This window comes from Eubalaena glacialis, chromosome 2, assembly GCF_028564815.1.
Source record: "Eubalaena glacialis isolate mEubGla1 chromosome 2, mEubGla1.1.hap2.+ XY, whole genome shotgun sequence".
Lineage (NCBI taxonomy): Eukaryota > Metazoa > Chordata > Mammalia > Artiodactyla > Balaenidae > Eubalaena > Eubalaena glacialis.
This window is the reverse complement of record NC_083717.1, coordinates 12,705,586-12,711,910: the sequence shown is the minus strand read 5'-3', so window position 1 is coordinate 12,711,910 and position 6,325 is coordinate 12,705,586.

Genomic DNA, 6,325 nt, shown 5'->3' with positions numbered 1-6,325 from the left:
TTTCGTGGATTGTCTGGGGCCAGTTATAGTAATTCTAGGGGACTCGTTGGGACGCAGAAAAAGGTCTCCTGCAAAACCACATGGGGGATGGAGGACAAGGTGGGAAGGTGAGGAAGGAGCTATTTGGTTGTTTACATCTTTTTCAAGAAGCATGCCTGAACTCCACAAGGAAACAAGGCAGAGGATTCAGGGCTGACACTCGGAAAACCCCTCGGGACCAGGGGGCCTGAGCTGTTGGCAGTGCCTTCTCTTAGAATTCTAGCCCAAAGGTTTTCAAAAGTCACTTTAGAAGATAGGATTAAATAGATGACAACCTATTTTTAAGAAGGTAGATAAAAAACTCTTTCCTCAAAAAAAAAAAAACTCTTTCCTCCAGAGGCATTCCATGTGAGTCCACTTGGATCACAAGATGAGTCACTTCTGAACGTTTCCTGCAGCCTCCGAAATTCAGTAGCCAATTACTTCCACAGAGAACAAAGCTCAAGAGTGAAGGGAAGAATGGAAGAGCTTTGAAGGGCCATTTCCACTTGCTCGTAAACACTCTGAATGAAATGTAAGCTGTTCCAAGTGGTACCAGATTGATTGTATATTGCTCCATCTTTATCTTGGCTGTCCAGACAGCACATTTTATTTGGGATTTAATTGTCCTTTACTTCCTCATACCTTCTCCTCCCAATCAATTAATAAGCCTTTAATTAAGCATTCTTATATACAGCGTGTAAGATCCTTTGATAAAGACACTTGAATAAAATGTAACAAGGGGATGCACATTCCATTTGGGAACATATGTTTACTGTGACTCCTGAGTCGTTCTTTTTTTTTTTTTTTTTTTTTACATTTTCCTGAGTTCTTAATCCGCTAATGTCAAAATGACCCATCAGGGGAAATGGTGCCCAACTGATGAACTGTTCCCTGCAACGTTTCAATGCAATTCCCAAACCCTATATACTCAAGAGTGGAACTTTCTGTGCAAACTTGTTATTGTTATTCTTCAAATCTGATCTATCTATGCCATATTACATAACAAATAATTGGCTACAAATGTATCCATGGTACAAACCTTGATTTCACCAAGAAAGAAAGTACATCATAATTACTAGGTTTTCTCTTTGGTGATTAATCAGAGAACTTTGAACTTGCCTTCCACACAACATAGAGGAATATTCCCATGCCATTGCAGAACATTTGGTATCTCACTGCAAGAATGGGTTGCATGCTCCCCGAAATACTTTAGCAACCTCTGACTCTGCCAAATTGTTTAATACCTACAGGATAACACAAAATAATTTGAATAGTGTTTCAATTATAAATGCTTCAGAAGAAATCTAGTGATGTGAATATTACAAGGAAAAAAAAACCAGGGTCCATTTATTGAACTCGCTGTGAAATAAGCACACTGCAAACAGTTGCTCTGATTCATGCCTCAAGGCTGTTCTACTTAAGCAGGCTCTCAAGATCCAACAAGTCATCTGGTGACTCAGGCAACTGCTGAGCAGAAAACAAAATTGCTCCGTCCAACATGTTTCTGAAGCGTTTACTGGGTGTAGCTTTTATGATCCAGCTGAATCCTTTTTTTGCAAGACTTGCAACAAATTATTGAATCAACAAAGCGAAACAAGTCTGTAGCATTCCAGAAGGATCCCCTAATCTAAATAAAAAATATGCAAGTTACAACTAATCTGCACAAATGCGCATAGGGAGGACTGCTAGACCAATTTAATAAAAAGGCTAATGCTGGCAAAGTGCATTTAATTTGGTACAGTTTCATCAATTAGTTATACTTGACAAAATCAGAACATAAAAATATTTTAAAATTTGACAGTTTGGATTAATGAGATCAACTCAATGGACAATCTGCTTAAACAAATCTTATGCACTATTAAGGTTATTTTTTATTTGTTTATTTATTTATTTATTTATGGCTGTGTTGGGTCTTCGTTTCTGTGCGAGGGCTTTCTCCAGTTGTGGCAAGTGGGGGCCACTCTTCATCGCAGTGCGCAGGCCTTTCACTATCGCGGCCTCTCTTGTTGCGGAGCACAGGCTCCAGACGCGCAGGCTCAGTAATTGTGGCTCACGGGCCCAGCTGCTCCGCGGCATGTGGGATCTTCTGGGACCAGGGCTCGAACCCGTGTCCCCCGCATTGGCAGGCGGATTCTTAACCACTGCGCCACCAGGGAAGCCCCTATTAAGGTTATTAAGAAAATTATAAGCTATGGTCTATAGTCTGACATCTTAAAGAATAGGAACTCAAAGCATTTTTATAATTACACCCTGAAACTTTATTCACCTTTTCACTGTTGGATATGATCAGACGGGCAAACACAGATGGGATTTCTGAAAACTCAGGAATAAAAAGAATTGTGAATCATGAGAAAATGGCTCTACATTTTAACTTTTATAGTACTTATTTTCCCCCAGTTTTATTGAGATATAATTGACACAGAGCTCTGTATAAATTTAAGGTATCCCACATAATGACTTGACATATCTATCTATATATATTGCAAAATGATTTAGTACTTTTTTTGCATTTAATTTCTGTAGAACTTAATTTCTTAGCTTTGGAAATTTTTGTACTTAAAGCAAATACTTCTTGAAAGGCAATTATTAAATTGAGAATAAGAGAGTCTACAAGAAAATAATGACACAAAAAGAAGTTCACTTCCATTTTTATGTCAAATATTGAAACTATATTGGTGCTTAACTGTATATTGGGGTTTGTTAACTGCACTATTTTGAAACACTTCCATGCCTCCCCCGCAATTTTTATTTTGAAAACAAATAAACCAACAGCAACAACAAAAAAACTATAGAAAAGTTGATAGTACAATGAAGACATATATTCTTTACCTAAATTCACCACTTTTTAATATTTTATCACATTTGCCTCACCTATTTATCTATCTATGCACATATTCATACAAATATATATATGAAATATTTTGACTTGATTAAATTCTTTGCTATTCATATATATACACACATACACACATGTGGAAGGAAAGAGAGAAAGGGAGAATTGTTTAAGAATAAGGATATCTTTTCTAATTTTACTCTTTTTGCCTTTTTTTTTTTTTTGGCCGTGCCAAGCAGCATGTGGGATCTCAGTTCCCCGACCAGGGGTCAAACCTGCGCCCCCTGCACTGGAAGTGCTGAGAAGGATATCTTTTCTATAACCTATCCCAGTATAATGATCATACTTATGAAAATTAACATTAGTTATATAATACCATTTAATATACAGTCCATATTTGAATTTCCTCTGCTGTTCCAAAAAACGTCTCATAGCTGGGTTTTTTGTTTTCCTACTCTGGGTTCCAACCAAGATTGCACTTGGTTATTCTTCTTTAGTTCTAAATTTAGAGCAATTTCCCTGCCTTGAAAAACAAAATTCTACATCAATGACTTCTCTTCCCCAAGAATCTTGAACAATGTCCCACATTTTGGATTCCTCTAACATGTTTTTTCATTATTAGATTTAGATTAATCAAATTTGGTGGATATGCTTATGTTGCTGGAAAGCAGTATTTAAAAACAAATCTTGAAATTTCTTTTCTTGATATTATTGCTCCACTAAATTTCTAGTGTATCAATAAACAAGTTTTGTTTTAAAAAATTATTCTATATAATAAACAGCATGGTCCTACTAGCAAATAGAACATGTGTTTCTTTAGTATATGTAGTTTTTGTGAGGCCAGAAGATGTGTCTCACAGACTTTCATTTTAAACCTTCCTGGGACTGCCCTGGTGGTCCAGGGGTTAAGACTCTGCCCTTCCAATGTAGGGGCTGTGGGTTCAATCCCTGGTCGGGGAGCTAAGATCCCACATGTGGGCGGCACAGCCGAAAAAAAATTAAAAAAAAAAAAAGAAGGAAAATAAACCTTCCTAATACCAAGCAAATGCCCGGTATACATAGTTCTTTACTCTCACTCATGCAGTGAGCACTCGTGGGCACGTGTACACAACTCATCATCTGAACCTTAATGAGTTTGCACAGTTGTTGAGAACATACACCATGAAAATAAACATCAAGTAAACAACACTACAGATAAAGGTACATGTTGGCTTATGACATTCTGATCTTTAACAATTTTTCTTGTTATTAAAATTGCCATGTGCCTTTGAGTTACTGGCCGTCACAATCAAACCTATACAATAAGCACAATTCCCTATGATTTCCCCCAAATTGACTAGAGTTTTCAATGAAGCAAGGTTGCAATAGGGGAGATTAAATCTTCTAATAATTAATGAATTGGTCTAAACATCAACAGAAGTGGATTCTTGTCTCCATCAGTATTGTCACGATCATTATTGAATCACATTTCCTGGGTTACCACAAGGTTTATTACTCATCCAGATTATTAGGATCTGATGGAGATCTTTGAGTTAACTTTGAGGTTGGGATCTCACCAGCTAATTTAACATTAGCAGTTCACTTACAGAAAGAAATAATCCTAGAATCGTGAAACTGATAGAAATTTCAAAAGGACATTGTATACATTTCTTATCATTAGGTCAAAACTCTCCTATCTGGCAGCTGAATACCTACCCTATTTGTAACAATCCTTTGCATAGCTGTTTTCTATGGCCTTTTGGGTAAAGTACTCCATTGTGAGGATATTTTATATTTACCTTTAATTCTTTCTATATGTAACCGAGCAGTACCCCATGGGGGCCTTCCTGGGACAGGCTTTCCCCCATATCTTCTGCTTTAGCTCCTCTCTGAAATACCTAGATAATAGTATTTGATGCACATTACCTGAGTTGTTTTGCAGATGTAAAAAAAAAAACCCTCTCCAACAAATGGAAGATGTTAACTTCTTGATGACCATGAGCACCACAGCCCCCAGGCCTCCTGGAGCCTAAGGACTGATGATGTTAACCCCTGTGACACCGCCCCGCTACCTCACCGTCAGCCAATCAGAGAGTGGTGCACAAGCTGATCACACCACCTGCGACCCACCCCCCCCCCCCATTCCCCTGGCCCCCACTTACCTGGCTTTTTTTTTTTTTTTTTAATTGTTAGTGATTTACTTATATACTGCTCACAAGGGTTCTCTTTTGGTCAGTTTAATGATAAACTGTCTCCAATATTTATGAAAATCTTATACTCAATCTTTGGGGTATTTTTCTTGTGTTATCTACAGAGATAGAAATCTTATATGGGCAATAAGAGTTATAAAGAATTTCCTTGCCATGGAGTGAGTTGTATATAACAAATTGAGTTCGAAATGTACCAAAGTGAAATAAATTGGATTAGAATGAATCTATTCAGAAACTTTATTTCATTTGAATTCAGATTCACTATGAAGTCAGAACAGTGCTGGCTTGATCTATTATGGCTTCTAAGACCACACCATCCTGTGGTCCCTCATGAGCTCAATGCCATGGCTTGGGGCTCAGTAGGGGCTGTCTCCCTACACCCACCCCCACTGTCCCCTGCAGTCTGTGGCAAATGACATCCACAGTTCTTTCAATTCAGTTCAACCAACCTTTATGGAGCGTCAGGCTCTATGCTTAGTGGGTTTGGGGATTTTTGTTTGTTTGTTTTGTTTTGTTTTTTATTTTTTTAAATATCTTTATTGGAGTATAATTGCTTTACAATGGTGTGTTAATTTCTGCTGTATATCAAAGTGAATCAGCCATACATATACATGTATCCCCATATCTCTTCCCTCTTGCGTCTCCCTCCCTCACACCCCTCTAGGTGGTCACAAAGCACTGAGCTGATCTCCCTGTGCTATGTTACCTGGCTTTTAAAAGTGCTTTGCCAAAACCCTTCGGGGAGTTCGGGCCTTTTAGGCCATGAGCCACCCATCTCCTTGCATGGCCTTGTAATAAACCTTTCTCTGCTCCAAACTCTGACCTTTCAGTTTGGCCTCACTGTGTGTCGGGCACACGAACTTGCGTTAACATATATGGTAGCTTAGAGACAATAGCTATCCTTAAGTTGAAAGTTTTTTCTCAAGTTTGGACTCACTCTCGTGGCTGCAGACAGAATAAACAACGTCTCGTTAGCCTTTCCTCATGGGTCTTGTTTCCCAAACCTTTAATCATTTTTATGGTTTTCCTTTAAACTCTCTCCAAGTTTTCTGTCCCCTTTTAGATACAAAGCCGAGAATTAAATATAGTATTTGCAAGGATATGATTAGTACCAAATTTAGAGGACAATTACTGCACAGTTCTTACATTCTGTGCTCTAAGATTTGTTAATTGTTTTCAAAAATTATGCGACTTTCCATAAAAAACAACCAAGATCCCGAGGAGTAGTCTTGAATACTATATGGTCATGTTTTAAAACTCATATGACCTTGGTCCACTTTAG